The following is a 17600-nucleotide window of genomic DNA, read 5'->3' on the forward strand; positions in this document are numbered from 1 at the left end:
AGAACTGATCTGTCCTTCTAACTCTGATGAGTAAATTGTGTATAGGTCCGTCATCAAGGCATGGGACATACATATTATTTTTCTCAAATTGTTGAAGGCGTTTCACCAGCATTCTCTAATTAAGCAACATATAGCAAGAAAATAAAAAGCCAATTATTATAACCTTCACTTCTCAAGTGGGAAAACCAAGGGAAAAGAGACATTTATTCAAGGTCAGGAAGAATTTATGACAAAGCAAGAAACAAGGGCCATGTCTCCGACTCTTTTTCAGGATCCACATTGCTAATCTCGATCACTGGGCAGTAACTGAAAGGCATTGTGTAGTTCAGAGTACTTGTGTTACACTTGAATTTAGTTGTTATTGCTCCCATTCTCCCCCACCCCAGGTATGACTAGTTGTGTTTATTCCAACTTGTTTAAACAAAGCAAAATATTTCCTGAGGACCCAAGTACTAGAGGTGTGATTTTGTGGGTCTCAGAATGAATTAAGCCTGAAAGTGACCCAGGCTCTGGGAATCTTAAATCTTCAATTCACTACAGTGTTAGAGGGATTTTGCCTGTGACACTAGAAATTTTTTAATGGAAAATACGGAAGATTAGTGATGAAACTGTATTCTTTCACTAAATGCTTAATAGTGCACATAGAGGGAGAATGGTCATAAATTATTATCCATACTGGGATACTGTGAAAGTGAAAGGGTCCTAGTAGTTATTATGCCCAGAAAGTAAGTGGAAACCAGCACTCCCTGGACGAACTGAGACAAACCTTGTCAATCTGTACCTCCCACATATTTAGCGATGATTGCAATATACCCTTTCATTAACCAATGTGTGGAGACGTTCGACATCATTGGTCAAATACCCACATCGTGCATTACCAGTTTGTCTCTATATGCTCACTAGCTTCTTACCCTTCACTCTAGAGATTTAAATTTAGATAGTATATTAGTTTCCTAGAGATGCTGTAATAAAATACTATTATACAAATTAGGTGGCTTTAAACAGCAGTAATGTATTCTTTCCCAGTTCTGGAGGCCAGATGTCTGAAATCAAGATATTAGTAGAGCCATTCTCTCTCTGAAGGCTCTAGGGGAGAACTTGTTCCAAGCCTTTCTCTTAGCTCTGGTATTGCTGGAAATCCTTGGTATTCCTGGCTAAGAGAGCATCATGCCAATCTCTGCCTCTATTGTCATGTGGTATTCTCCTTGAGTGACCGTGTCTGCCTCTTTCTTCCTCTTATTTTTTATGTATTTGTTTGTTTGTACGTTTGTTTGTTTATTTATTTATTTTTGAGACTGAGTTTCACTCTTGTCGCCCAGGCTGGAGTGCAATGGCAGCTTACTGCAACTTCTGCCTTCTGGGTTCAACTGATTCTCCTGCCTCAGCCTCCCAAGTAGCTGGGATTACAAGTGCCCACCACCACGCCCGGCTAATTTTTGTATATTTAATAGAGATGGGGTTTCACCATGTTGGCCAGGCTAGTCCCAAACTCACGACCTTAGGTGATCTACCCACCTCAGCTTCCCAAAGTGCTGGGATTACAGGCATGAGGCACCACTCCTAGGCCTTTTCTCCTCTTCTTATGAGGACATTAGGCATACTGAATTAGGTCCCACCCTAATGACCTTATCTTAACTTGAGCACATTTGCAAAGTGTACTTCCAAAGCTGGTCACATTCATAGGTACCTGGGGTTAGGGACTTCAGCATATCTTTTTGGGGTACACACTTTAGCCCATAACAGATAGCTATGGTATTTAGGAGCACATGCTTAGAGTGGAAAAACAGTGTCCCAGATGTTATAGCAATGGCATGGTTGCCTCTGGAGCGTACTTTTCAGTCCTTACTGTTATTGTCCTTTCTTGAACAAATGAACCTCTAGAGAGGCTAGAAGCAAGTTATTGAAAGGGGACACTAGAGAACTGCAGAGCACAGAGGAAGTTATTCCACAGCACAGTTCAATCCATCATACAGCAAATAGTGTTTAAGAATGCAAAATGCCTTCTGTGTGGCTATGCCTTTACTGAAGAATATTCCCCACCCCTGTCCTTGAATAGAGCCTCAGTAAATTCAGGCAACAAAACCTTTTAAATATTTCTTAGTTTCTGTGGTATAAAAAAAAAAAAGCCACACCTGTTTTAAAATAGCTGCTGGAAAGGCTAGTGATCGGATGCTGGTGGCTGTGAGCTCCGGTGATGCACTCACTCACCTGCACAGCGCACAGCTAAATATATTTGCGGATGCATCTGATCCATTATTCATGTGATTTCTTTCAAAAAGCAACACTGCCATTTAATGCTCATCAGATTTACTTCCTCCTTGCCACGTTCTTTTTTCTTTAGACAAACACCAGAGAGAAATCATTACCATGTCTTCCTGAGGTATTGTTTGCAGCTCCATGCTGTCATTTCACAGAAATAAGTTATTTGTTACCCAGAAATAAGTTAATTGTTAGCTGGAATGAAATATATGGTATGATACAAAATCAGAGCTGAATTGTTATCTGGAAAAGCGAAAATGAATGAGGGAGAAAATATTCCTGCCTTCAAACAATGTGTTTATGTTTATAGAGTTTTCATATTTTATCATTGAAGTTTATTCCACCAAGAGGCTTTAGGTTTTGTTCTTGTAACTCATAGAATAGTGCATTTCAAGATCATTTGTTTATTGACAAACAGTAACATATAGAAACCTTTCTCTCAAATGCCATTATTAAAATACCAGGGTGTGAAATCATTGTAGATTCATCATATTTTATTGGGAAAGCCAGTTATTATTATAAAGTCCATATATTTAACTATTATTCCATAATATTTTTAGGTCTCATTGAAATGGAATCCTCTTTCTTTTGTCCAGAAGACATGCATCACACTTCCAAAGGATTTGTTGACTTAATGCAAATGTGTACTGTATACCGCATGGTGATGTCTGAATGATGCATGCCTTCAACATCAATGGTCAGTCATCTTGCCTTCACACTGTGAGAAGATTATATTTTATCTTACATTTTCACATGTTTCCTTGCAGAAACATCTAAGAGATTGATTAAGAACATTTCAAATGGCTGGGTGTGGAGGCTCACGTCTGTAATCCCAGCACTTTGGGAGGAGGAGGTGGAAGAACCACCTGAGGTCAGGAGTTCGAGACTAGCCTGGCCAACATGGTGAAACCCTGTTTCTATTAAAAATACAAAAATTAGCTGGGCAAGGTCGTGGGCACCTGTAATCCCAGCTACTCTGGAGGCTGAGGCAGGAGAATCACTTGAACCCGGGAGGCAGAGGTTGCAGTGAGCTGAGATGGTGCCACTGAACTCCGGCATGGGCAACAGAGTGAGACTCCATCTCAAAAAAAAAAAAAAAAAAAAAACATTTAAATTAAGGGATGGGGCACATATGAATTATTATAAATTTGAAAAAGGAAAATTTAGGGAATCTGATTAATAATAGAAACAATGATGTGGCTTCAAGTACTGCCATGACAGGTAAAAAAGACAGTAATAACCTAGGTTAAAATGGAATGCCTAAAAATTGCAACAGACAGTAATCTTTAAAAATCATCAAATGTCATGTATTGTACTTAATTCATATCACAATTCATTTACTCCTAAATAGCTTGGCACTTGTGGCAAAGTGTATATCTCATATATATATTTTTTATTATACTTTAAGTTCTGGGTTACATGTGCAAAATGTGCAGTTTTGTTTGGGTATACATGTGCCATGGTGGTTTGCTGTACCCATCAACCCATCATCTACATTAGATATTTCTCCTAATGTTATCCCTCCCATAGCCCCTCCACCCCCTGACAGTCCCCGATGTGTGATGTTCCCCTCCCTGTGTCCACGTGTTCTCATTGTTCAACTCCCACTTGTGAGTGAGAACATACAGTGTTTGGTTTTCTGATCTTGTGATAATTTGCCGAGAATGATGGTTTGCAACTTCATCCATGTCCCTGCAAAGGACATGGACTCATCCTTTTTTAAGACTGCATAGTATTCCATGGTGTATATGTGCCACATTTTCTTTATCCAGTCTATCATTGTGGACATTTGAGTTGATTCCAAGTCTTTCCTATTGTGAATAGTGCCACAATAAACATACGTGTGCATGTGTCTTTATCGTAGAATGATTTATAATCCTTTGGGTATGTGCCCAGCAATGGGATTGCTGGGTCAAATGGTATTTCTAGTTCTAGATCCTTGAGAAATCATCACACTGTCTCCCACAGTGGTTGAACTAACTTACACCCCCACCTGCAGTATAAAAGCATTCCTATTTTTCCACAACTTCTCCAGCATTTGTTGTTTCTTGGCTTTTTGATGATTGCCATTCTAACTGGAGTGAGGTGGTATCTCATTGTGGTTTTGATTTGCGTTTTTCTAATGGCCAGTGATGGTGAGCATTTTTTCTTATGTCTGTTGGCTGCATAAATGTCTTCTTTTGAGAAGGGTTTATTCATATCTTTTGCCCATTTTTTGATGTGTGTGTGTTTTTTTTTTTTTTCTTGTAAATTTGTTTAAGTTCTTTGTAGATTCTCGATATTAGCCCTTTGTTAGATGGATAGATTGCAAAATTTTTCTCCCATTCTGTAGGTTGCCTGTTCACTCTGATGATGATTTCTTTTGCTGTACAGAAGCTCTTTAGTTTAATTAGATCCCATTTGTCAATTTTGGCTACTGTTGCCATTGCTTTTGGTGTTTTAGACATGAAGTCTTTGCTCGTGCCTATGTCCTGAATGGTATTGCCTAGGTTTTCTTCTAGGATTTTTAAGGTCCTAGGTCTTACATTTAAATTTTTGATCCATGTTGAGTTGATTTTTGTGTAAGGTGTAAGGAAGGGGTCCAGTTTCAGTTTTCTGCATATGACTAGCCAGTTTTCCCAACACCATTTATTAAATAGGGAATCTTTTCCCCATTGCTTGTTTTTGTCAGGTTTGTCAAAGATCAGATGGTTGTAGATGTGTGGTGGTATTTCTAAGGCCTCTGTTCTGTTCCATTGGTCTATATCTCTGTTTTGGTACCAGTACCATGCTGTTTTGGTTACTGTAGCCTTGTAGTATAGTTTGAAGTCAGGTAGCATAACGCCTCCTCCTTTGTTCTTCTTGACCAGACTTGTCTTGGCTATGCAGGCTCTTTTTTGGTTCTATATGAAGTTTATAGTAGTTTTTTCCAATTCTGTGAAGAAAGTTATTGGGAGCTTGATGGGGATAGCATTGAATCTATAAATTACTTTGGGCAGTATGACCATTTTCACGATATTGATTCCTCCTGTCCACGAGGATGGAATGTTTTTCCATTTGTTTGTGTCCTCTCTTATTTCCCTGAGCATTGGTTTGTAGTTCTCCTTGAAGAGGTCCTTCACATCCCTTGTAAGTTGGATTCATAGGTATTTTATTCTCTTAGTAGCAATTGTGAATGGGAGTTCACTCATGATTTGGCTGTCTGTTTGTCTATTATTGGTATATAGGAATGCTTGTGACTTTTGCACATTGATTTTGTATCCTGAGACTTTACTGAAGTTGCTTATCAGCTTAAGGAGATTTGGGGCTGAGATGATGAAGTTTTCTAAATATACAATCATGTCATCTGCAAACAGAGACAATTTGACTTCCTCCCTTCCTATTTGAATACCCTTTATTGCTTTCTCTTGACTGATTGCCCTGGCCAGAACTTCCAATACTACGTTGAATAGGAGTGGTGAATAGGTGTGCTGGTTTTCAAAGGGAATGCTTCCAGCTTTTGCCCATTCAGTATGTTATTGGCTGTGGGTTTGTCATAAATAGCTGTTACTATTTTGAGGTACGTTCCATTGATACCTAGTTTACTGAGAGTTTTAGCATGAAAAGGTGTTGAATTTTATTGAAGGCCTTTTCTGCATCTATTGAGATAATCATGTGGTTTTTGTGATCGGTTCTGTTTATGTGATGGATTATGTTTATTAATTTGCATAAGTTGGACCAGCCTTGCATCCCAGGGATGAAGCAAACTTGTTCGTGGCACATAAGCTTTTTAATGTGCTGCTAGATTGCTTTTATTTTATTGAGGAGTTTTGCATCGATGTTCATCAAGGATATTGGCCTGAAATTTTCTTTTCTTGTTGTATCTCTGCCAGGTTTCAGTATCAGGATGATGCTGGCCTCATAAAATGAGTTAGGGAGGATTCCCTCTTTTTCTATTGTTTGGATGGTTTCAGAAGGAATGGTACCACCTTCTCTTTGTACATCTGGTATAATTCGGCTGTGAATCCGTCTGGTCCTAGACTTTTTTTGTTTGGTAGGCTATTACTTACTATCTCAATTTCAGAACTTGTTATTGATTTATTCAGGGATTCGACTTCTTCCTGGCTTAAACTTGGGAGGGTGTATGTGTCCAGGAATTTATTCATTTCTTCTGGATTTTCTAGTTTATTTGCATAGAGGTGTTTCTAGTATTCTCTGATGGTAGTTTGTATTTCTGTGGGATCAGTGGTGATATCCCCTATATCATTTTTCATTGCGTCTATTTGATTTTTCTCTCTTTTCTCCTTTATGATCTGGCTAGCGGTCTGTCTATTTTGTTGATTTCTTCAAAACACCAGCTCCTGGATTCATTGATTTTTTGAAGGGTTTTTTGTGTCTCTATCTCCTTCAGTACTGCTCTGATCTTAGTTATTTCATGTCTTCTGCTAGTTTTTGAATTTGTTTGCTGTTGCTTCTCTAGTTCTTTTATTTTTTTATTTATTTTATTTTATTTTTTTGAGACGGAGTCTCGCTGTGTCGCCCAGGCTGGAGTGCAGTGGCGCGATCTCGGCTCACTGCAAGCTCCGCCTCCCGGGTTCCCGCCATTCTCCCGCCTCAGCCTCCGAGTAGCTGGGACTACAGGTGCCCGCCACCGCGCCCGGCTAGTTTTTTGTATTTTTAGTAGAGACGGGGTTTCACCGTGTTAGCCAGGAGGGTCTCGATCTCCTGACCTCGTGATCCACCCGCCTCGGCCTCCCAAAGTGCTGGGATTACAGGCTTGAGCCACCACGCCCGGCCTAGTTCTTTTAATTTTGATGTTAGGGTATCAATTTTAGATCTTTCCTGCTTTCTGCTGTGGGCATTTAGTGCTATAAATTTCCCTCTAAACACTGCTTTAAATGTGTCCCGGAGATTCTGGTATATTGTGTCTTCATTCTCATTGGTTTCAAAGAAGATCTTTATTTCCTCCTTCATTTCATTATTTACCCAGTAGTGAAAACCCTGCTCATTCAGGAGCAGGTTGTTCATTTTCCATGTAGTTATGTGTTTTTAAGTGAGTTTCTTAATCCTGAGTTCTAATTTGATTGCACCATGGTCTGTGAGACTGTTTGTTATGATTTCCATTCTTTTGCATTTGCTGAGGAGTGTTTTACTTCTAATTATGTGGTCAATTTTGGAATAAGTGTGATGAGCTGCTGAGAAGAATGTATATTCTGTTGTTTGGGGGTGGAGAGTTCTATAGATGTCTGTTAGGTCCATTTGGTCCAGAGTTGAGTTCAAGTCCTAAATATCCTTTTCAGTTCTCTGTCTCGTTGATCTGTCTACTATTGACAGTGGGGTGTTAAAGTCTCTCACTATTATTGTGTGGGAGTCTAAGTGTCTTTGTAGGTCTCTAAGAACTTGTTTTATGAATCTGGGTGCTCTTGTATTGGGTGCATATATATTTAGGATAGTTAGCTCTTCTTGCTGCATTGATCCTTTTACCATTATGTAATGCCCTTCTTTGTCCGTTTTGATCTTTGTTGGTTTAAAGTCTGTTTCATCAGAGATTAGCATTGCAACCCCTGCATATTTTGTAGCCATTTTGACTCACTTTCCTCTTACAACCTTTTTGCGTTAATATAGACTGAGGTGTGAAGAACTGTCTAACTGGTCAAGTGTCGAGTTAATGAATCATTATTGTTAGTAGTTTTTCTTTTCTTTTCTTTCTTTTTTTTTTTTTTGTGACAGACTCCTACTCTATCACCCAGACTGTAGTGCAGTGGCATAATCTTGGCTCGCTGCAAACTTCGCCTCACAGGCTCAAGTGATCCTCCCACCTCAGCCTCCGTGGTAACTGGGACCACAGACACGCACCACCATCCCTGGCTAATTTGTTATTTTGTTGGTGGGGTAGGGTTGTATTTTTGGTAGAGACAGGGTTTCACCATGTTGCCCATGCTGGTCTCAAACCCCTCAGCTCAAATGATCCACCCCACTCTGCCTCCTAAAGTACTGGGATTACAGGTGTGAGCCCCTGCACCCAGACTGTTAGTAGTTTTTCTTTCGATTAATTTATATTTGTATATTTATTCTCACCAAAGCTTCTTTAACTTATAGAGATCTTTATGCCAAAGAAAGCCACCTCAGAATGTTCTGCTAGAACATCTGTTTTGTTCATTTGCCAGTGTAGCAAGCCAATAATGACTTAAACAAGGTTCAAATGTAGTCACTGAAAAGCAAACTTTTTTACATTTTGCTAATTTTCTTTAACTAGCCTTTTCTTATGCCCTCTAATGTGAGTTCAATCCTTTAGGCAAGCATTGCATTAAGATCTACTTATAGAGGGGATGAGGGAAGGAATGGGAGTTCTGCATCAGGTTACAAAGCCACAGGGTTTGGTAAGGTGGTTTTCACCAGGCTTGTATTTATCCAGAGATTTCATTTGTACATGTTTCATAATGCTATGTAGGTAACTTTAAGCTGTGTCATTTTTCTTTTGGTAAAAACTCTCCTTGCTTCAACTAGAGGATTGTTCCATAAGCTGTTGACCCAAAAGAAACCAGATCTCAGTGGAACCTGGCTAGGATTCCTATTATGAGTTCAGGGTGTTGCATGTGACTAATTCCAATAATAAGATATTATCAGCCAATATTTATCATGTCAGTCATTATCCTAAGTATTATTGCAGTAGATCTTTATAGTAAACCCCTGAGATAGGTATTATAATTGCCCTGAGTTTAGAGATGAAAGTAACAAAACCAGGATTTGAACCCAGACAGTCTGATTCTAGAATGTGTCATCTTAAAGCTATTCTAAACTGGGATAAGATTAACAGAGAATCAAAGAGGAGGGGACAGTGAATACAGAGGTGCTAGTTCATTCAGGGATGAGAGCCTAAAGTGTGATGACTGAAGTGTTAGGACCACAGTACAGTCCTTGAAGCCAATGTCTAGATGTGATACATTTGTTTGACTCATTTCCAGCCACATGTGCCACAAGTCTTAACCCCACTGTCATTAATATGTCTATCCTGCTTTAACCCCAAAGTGCATGAAGCAAGAACTGTAGTCACAGATAGGGAGGTTGGAGAAGAACTGTAAACATACAGATAAAATGCTAGGAGAGGTAGTAATATGAATTGATGTTGTTCTCAACCCAAATTTAGGCTAAAAACTGCTTCAACACTGGATGAAAGATTTAAATTTTCTGTAGTATAGATCCCTGGGTCCCACTGAGAAGTCCTTCTGGTTCCATCTAAGGTGGAGTTAACCTCTCAAGGCACACTAAGTTTCCGTAATTTGGAGGGCTTCACCTAATGGCCATAGGGGACTTAAAGAACACCTGCTCAATTGTGCAGAAACCAAAGCTATTCCCAGTCATCCCCAAGACATATAATTTGGTGCAATAGTCTACTAAATGGATTATTGACAGTGATGTTCTTGTTTGAAAGTCACTAAAAACCAGCACAGACCAAGCTCCTACCCCAACCCCGGGAGCTACTGCATACAACATTACTCCTTATCTTTGGAAACCAGGGGTCCACAAATTACACTGAAAGTGACAAAGATATGACTTACATGAAAGAAAAATTAAAAGGAAAAAGAATTAAACCCCACAAGAGTCAAAACATGAAATTCATTTAAGAGAAAAATTGATTCTTCTCTTGAACATTGTTAGGGTGAAAGAAAAGAGACATGATGATGAGGATAATGTTGATGCTACTTATTTGTTGAATATTTAGTGTGCTAAGCATGACAGTAGACATTGAAGCCCCACAGTCAGCAATTATTATCTTCATTTTTCAGATATGAAAACTAGGGCCTAAAGAAGCAAGGTCATTTGTCTAAAGCCCCACAGACATTCTTTCAGTGGTGAGACTCAAATCCAGCTGTCTATTATTCCAAAACTTGTATTTGTCACTGCTAAATGATGCAATCTGTGAGTAGATGATAAGGACCTAATTCTGATTGTAGCTAGAATGTATCCACAAAGCTACATTTCCCACTTGACGAGTATGATTTAAGAATGCACTAAGGGACCGGACACGGTGGCTCACGCCTGTAATCCCAGCACTTTGGGAGGCTAAGGAGGTGAATTACTTGAGGTCAGGAGTTCCAGACCAGCCTGGCCAACATGGTGAAACCCCATCTTTACTAAAAATACAAAAATTAGCTGGGCATGGTGGTACATGCCTGTAGTCCCAGCTACTCAGGAAGCTGAGGCAGGAGGATCGCTTTAAACTGGGAGGTGGAGGTGGCTGTGAGCCGAGATTGCACCACTGCACTGCACTCCAGCCTGGGCAGCAGAGTGAGATTCTGTCTCAAAAAAAGAACAGAAAGAAAGCTACCATGGACAACCTCAAGGATGATAGTTGTTGTATAGTCTGTCTAAAATCTAATGGTCTTTCATCCCCTGTCCGTGAGACCCCACAGAGGTCTGGTTAAACATGCTGTGTATTTACAATTATCCCAGGCCAAAAGGATTGAGAAAACATTTGACCAAGCCTGTAACAAACAATATTTGTTTATCTTTCTTCAGGAATTAATCCAGTTCCTGCTGAGTTCAGAGTAAAGAATGAAGACAAAGATCATAGCATCTGAGAAATTAAACATTTATTAAAACTGGGATGACCATTTTAAGTAAATCAGTTTTGATTTTTAGTTACCCTGGAAAATAACCTGTAAATCAATTATTAGATTTGTCTTCCAAAATTTCTTGCAGGCTACTGAAACAATGCCTTTATACAAATTATGAAGTGGTAGCTCAAGTGGTTTTGTGAAGTGGAGTCCTGGGAGCTCTGTGCACAAATGCTGTTGTTTGCTGACAGGCTGTGTGAGCAGAATCTCCAGAAACTACCTCAGACAAAGGTCTGAGGACCAAAACGCATTTAAAATCACCCTGTTCCCATTGTACATTTACTTCCTTCTGCTCTCTCTTATTTGTGATGATAAAAACTTTGACTGTAGCCCAGGAATCTAAAAACGTGAAATTAGGCGCATCCTCAGGCTTCTGAAATGTACTGTTTGTATTGATAGGTACTGTGTTCCGAATGTTCGTACCCCTCCAAATGTCAACTGTTTAAATTTTAACCCTCAAAGTGCTGTTGTGAGAAGGTGGGGCCTTTGGTAGACTCCATCCTCAGAAATGGGATTAGCATCCTTATGACTCCAGAGAGCTGCTTGCCTCTTCCACCGTGTGAGGACACAGCAGGAAGCCAACCATATATGAACCAGGAGGGGGCGCCCTCACCTGACACCAAATCTGCCAGAATCTTGAGCACAAACTTTCCAGCTCCCAGAATTGTGAGAAATAAGCTTCCGTAGTTTGTAAGCCACCAGTTTATGGTAGTTTGTAACTAAGAGAATAGGGGCTTTCTGTGAGCATATTATTTCTAAACATAGGCTACCTGAGGAAAAACTACCCCCGCCACTCCCCTCCCCACTACACACCACGGCTAAGGCACATCAGCCAGGTGCACTTTTCTCCTGCAAACCAGAGGAGTGAGGGATACACTATGGTAGATACTGAGAGGCGCCGCCTACTCCTTCAAGGAAGACCCGCTGAGAGCCCAGGAAGCGTCACTGCCAACAGCCTGTAGCTATCATACTCTTCAGGGTTGCCTTCACCTGCAGGGAGCGTCCTCACCCAGGGCCACAAGCTCCTCTGAGCAGCATGTGGTGGTTGGTAAGGGGAGCGTCTAGAGGCTGCCCATTTCCACCCAGCACAGAGTGACTATGGAAGGAAATATTTACGGTCGGGAGCAGTGGCTCACGCCTTAATCCCAGCACTTTGGGAGGCTGAGTAAAGTGGATCACTTGAGGTCAGGAGTTCGAGACCAGTCTGGCCAACATGGTGAAACCCAGTCTCTACTAAAAATACATAAATTAGCGGGGCATGATGGTGGGCGCCTGTAATCCCAGCTACTAAGGAGGCGGAAGCAGGAGAATCGCTTGAACCCGGGAGGTGGAGGTTGCAGTGAGCCGAGATTGCGCCACGGCGCTCCAGCCTGGGTGACTGAGCGAGACTCTGTCTCAAAAACAAAAAAAGAGAGAGAGGGAAAAAAAGGTAATGCTTACTTTAAAACCCAGCATGGCCAACATCTCAGTTGAACTTCTTCCCTGCTTCCTTTCACAGGTGTTGATCCTCAGTAAATGAATGCATCTGAGGCAAATTCCATCTCAGTATCTGTGGCAAACACCTAACATGTCCGCAGCACTTACTGTGTATCAGAAAATCCTCCAAGATCATCTTACTTCTTTCTACTAACAATCCTACAGATTAGGTCTTTTTTTAAAAAAAAAACCAAAATTATTTCATTTTTTATTAGTCTTATTAATAACATTTTAGAAAAGCACTTTCTACTATTTAGGAACTATCATACGGTTTCTATGTGTACACATTTGGGAATCATACACTTTTTTCCTTCACACTGTCCATTTTCTCTTTAAATTTTCTTTATTTTTTATTTTTTTATTTTTTATTTTTTATTACTATACTTTAAGTTCTAGGGTACAGGTGCATAACGTGCAGGTTTGTTACATATGTATACTTGTGCCATGTTGGTGTGCTGCACCGATAAACTCGTCAGCACCCATCAACTCGTCATTTACATCAGGTATAACTCTCAGTGCAATCCCTCCCCTCTCCGCCCTCCCCATGATAGGCCCCTGTGTGTGATGTTCCCCTTCCCGAGTCCAAGTGATCTCATTGTTCAGTTCCCAACTATGAATGAGAACATGCAGTGTTTGGTTTTCTGTTCTTGTGATAGTTTGCTAAGAATGATGGTTTCCAGCTGCATCCATGTCCCTACAAAGGACACAAACTCATCCTTTTTTATGGTTGCATAGTATTCCATGGTGTATATGTGGCACATTTTCTTAATCCAGTCTGTCACTGATAGACATTTGGGTTGATTCCAAGTCCCCGCTATTGTGAATAGTGCCACAATAAACATACGTGTGCATGTGTCTTTATAGCAGCTTGATTTATAATCCTTTGGGTATATACCCAGTAATGGGATGGCTGGGTCATGTGGTACTTCTAGTTCTAGATCCTTGAGGAATCGCCATACTGTTTTCCATAATGGTTGAACTAGTTTACAATCCCACCAACAGTGTGAAAGTGTTCCTATTTCTCCACATCCTCTCCAGCACTTGTTTCCTGACTTTTTAATGATTGCCATTCTAACTGGTGTGAGATGGTATCTCATTGTGGTTTTGATTTGCATTTCTCTGATGGCCAGTGATGATGAGCATTTTTTCATGTGTCTGTTGGCTGTATGAATGTCTTCTTTTGAGAAATGTCTGTTCATATCCTTTCCCCACTTTTTGATGGGGTTGTTTGTTTTTTTCGTGTAAGTTTGTTTGAGTGCTTTGTAGGTTCTGGATATTAGCCCTTTGTCAGATGAGTAGATGCAAAAATGTTCTCCCATTCTGTAGGTTGCCTGTTCACTCTGATGGTAGTTTCTTTTGCTGTGCAGTAGCTCTTTAGGTTAATTAGATCCCATTTGTCAATTTTGGCTTTTGTTGCTGTTGCTTTTGATGTTTTAGACATAAAGTCCTTGCCCATGCGTATGTCCTGAATGGTACTACCTAGGTTTTCTTCTAGGGTTTTTATGGTATTACGTCTAACATTTAAGTCTCTAATCCATCTTGAATTAATTTTCGTATAAGGAGTAAGGAAAGGATCCAGTTTCAGCTTTCCACTTATGGCTAGCCAATTTTCCCAGCACCATTTATTAAATAGGGAATCCTTTCCCCATTTCTTGTTTTTCTCAAGTTTGTCAAAGATCAAATGGCTGTAGATGTGTGGTATTATTTCTGAGGACTCTGTTCTGTTCTATTGGTCTATATCTCTGTTTTGGTACCAGTACAATGCTGTTTTGGTTACTGTAGCCTTGTAGTATAGTTTGAAGTCAGGTAGCGTGATGCCTCCAGCTTTGTCCTTTTGACTTAGGATTGTCTTGGCAATGCGGGCTCTTTTTTGGTTCCATATGAACTTTAAAGCAGTTTTTTCCAATTCTGTGAAGAAAGTCATTGGTAGCTTGATGGGGATGGCATTGAATCTATAAATTACCTTGGGCAGTATGGCCATTTTCATGATATTGATATTGATATTGATTCTTCCTATCCAAGAGCATGGTATGTTCTTCCATTTGTTTGTGTCCTCTTTTATTTAACTGAGTGTTTTGTAGTTCTCCTTGAAGAGATCCTTTACATCCCTTGTAAGTTGGATTCCTAGGTATTTTATTCTCTTTGAAGAAATTGTGAATGGAAGTTCATTCCTGATTTGGCTCTCTGTTTGTCTGTTACTGGTGTATAAGAATGCTTGTGATTTTTGCACATTAATTTTGTATCCTGAGACTTTGCTGAAGTTGCTTATCAGCTTAAGGGGATTTTGGGCTGAGACAATGGGGTTTTCTAAATATACAATCATGTCATCTACAAACAGGGACAATTTGACTTCTTCTTTTCCTAACTGAATACCCTTGATTTCTTTCTCTTGCCTGATTGCCCTAGCCAGAAGTTCCAACACTATGTTGAATAAGAGTGGTGAGAGAGGGCATCCCTGTCTTGTGCCAGTTTTCAAAGGAAATTTTTCCAGTTTTTGCCCATTCAGTGTGACATTGGCTGTGGGTTTGTCATAAATAGCTCTTATTATTTTGAGATACGTTCCATCAATACCGAATTTATTGAGAGTTTTTAGCATGAAGGGCTGTTGAATTTTGTAAAAGGCCTTTTCTGCATCTATTGAGATTATCTTGTGGTTTTTGTCTTTGGTTCTGTTTATATGCTGGATTACGTTTATTGATTTGCGAATGTTGAACCAGCTTGCATCCCAGGGATGAAGCCCACTTGATCATGGTGGATAAGCTTTTTGATGTGCTGCTGAATCTGGTTTGCCAAATTTTATTGAAGATTTTTGCATCGATGTTCATCAGGGATATTGGTCTAAAATTCTCTTTTTTTGTTGTGTCTCTGCCAGGCTTTGGTATCAGGATGATGTTGGCCTCATAAAATGAGTTAGGGAGGATTCCCTCTTTTTCTATTGATTGGAATAGCTTCAGAAGGAATGGTACCAGCTCCTCCTTGTACCTCTGGTAGAATTCAGTTGTGAATCCATCTGGTCCTGGACTTTTTTTGATTGGTAGGTTATTAATTATTACCTCAATTTCAGAGCCTGCTATTGGTCTATTCAGGGCTTCAACTTCTTCCTGGTTTAGTCTTGGGAGAGTGTAAGTGTCCAGGAAATTATCCATTTCTTCTAGATTTTCTAGTTGATTTGCACAGAGGTGTTTATAGTATTCTCTGATGGTAGTTTGTATTTCTGTGGGGTCGGTGGTGATATCCCCTTTATCATTTTTTATTGCGTCTATTTGATTCTTCTCTCTTTCTTCTTTATAGTCTTGCTAGTGGTCTGTCAATTTTGTTGATCTTTTCAAAAACCAACTCCTGGATTCATTGATTTTTTGGAGGGTTTTTTGTGTCTCTATCTCCTTCAGTTCTGCTCTGATCTTAGTTATTCTTGCCTTCTGCTAACTTTTGAATGTGTTTGCTCTTGCTTCTCTAGTTCTTTAATTGTGATGCTAGGGTGTCAATTTTAGATCTTTCCAGGTTTCTCTTGTGGGCATTTAGTGCTATAAATTTCCCTCTACACACTGCTTTAAATGTGTCCCAGAGATTCTGGTATGTTGTATCTTTGTTCTCATTGGTTTCAAAGAACATCTTTATTTCTGCCTTCATTTCGTTATGTACCCTTCAGTTTCCATGTAGTTGAGTGGTTTTGATTGAGTTTCTTAGTCCTGAGTTCTAGTTTGATTTCACTGTTGTCTGAGAGACAGTTTGTTATAATTTCTGTTCTTTTACATTTGCTGAGGAGTGCTTTGCTTCCAACGAGGTGGTCAATTTTGGAATAAGTGTGATGTGGTGCTGAGAAGAATGTATATTCTGTTGATTTGAGGTGGAGAGTTCTGTAGATGTCTATTAGGTCTGCTTGCTGCAGAGCTGAGTTCAATTCCTGGATATCCTTGTTAACTTTCTGTCTCGTTGATCTGTCTAATATTGACAGTGGGGTGTTGAAGTCTCCCATTATTATTGTATGGGAGTCTAAGTCTCTTTCTAAGTCTCTAAGGACTTGCTTTATGAATCTGGGTGCTCCTGTATTGGGTGTATATATATTGAGGATAGTTAGCTCTTCCTGTTGAATTGATCCCTTTACCATTGTGTAATGGCCCTCTTTGTGTCTTTTGATCTTTGATGGTTTAAAGTCTGTTTTATCAGAGACTAGTGTGGCAACCCCTGCTTTTTTTTGTTCTCCATTTGCTTGGTAGATCTTCCTCCATCCCTTTATTTTGAGCCTGTGTATGTCTCTGCATATGAGATGGGTCTCCTGAATACAGCAGACTGATGGGTCTTGACTCTTTATCCAGTTTGCCAGTCTGTGTCTTTTAATTGGACCATTTAGTCCATGTACATTTAAGGTTAATATTGTTATGTGTGAACTTGATCCTGCCATTATGATATTAACTGGTTATTTTGCTCATTAGTTGATGCAGTTTCTTCCTAGCCTCGATGGTCTTTACATTTTGGCATGTTTTTGCAATGGCTGGTACCGGTTGTTCCTTTCCATGTTTAGTGCTTCCTTCAGGGTCTCTTGTAAGGCAGGCCTGGTGGTGACAAAATCTCTAAGCATTTGCTTATCTGTAAAGGATTTTATTTCTCCTTCACTGATGAAACTTAGTTTGGCTGGATATGAAATTCTGGGTTGAAAATTCTTTTCTTTAAGAATATTGAGCATTGGCCCCCACTCTCTTCTGGCTTGTAGAGTTTCTGACGAGAGGTCTGCTGTTAGTCTGATGGGCTTCCCTTTGTGGGTAACCCGACCTTTCTCTCTGGCTGTCCTTAAGATTTTTTCCTTCATTTCAACTTTGGTGAATCTGGCAATTATGTGTCTTGGAGTTGCTCTTCTCGAGGAGTATCTTTGTGGTGTTCTCTTCATTTCCTGAATTTGAATGTTGGCCTGCCCTACTAGGTTGGAGAAGTTCTCCTGGATGATATCCTGTAGAGTGTTTTCCAACTTGGTTCCATTTTCCCCTTCACTTTCAGGCACCCCAATCAGAGGTAGATTTGGTCTTTTTGCATAATCCCATACTTCTTGCAGGCTTTCTTCATTTGTTTTTCTTCTTTTTTCTTTTGATTTCTCTTCTCACTTCATTTCATTCATTTGATCCTCAATCGCTGATACCCTTTCTTCCAGGTGATCGAGTTGGTTACTGAATCTTGTGCATTTGTCACGTATTTCTCGTGTCATGGTTTTCATCTCTGTCAGTTCGTTTATGACCTTCTCTGCATTAATTATTCTAGCTATCAATTCTTCCACTCTTTTTTCAAGACTTTTAGCTT

The sequence above is a fragment of the Trachypithecus francoisi genome, unplaced genomic scaffold (genome assembly GCF_009764315.1).
Source record: "Trachypithecus francoisi isolate TF-2019V2 unplaced genomic scaffold, Tfra_2.0 Lachesis_group15, whole genome shotgun sequence".
Lineage (NCBI taxonomy): Eukaryota > Metazoa > Chordata > Mammalia > Primates > Cercopithecidae > Trachypithecus > Trachypithecus francoisi.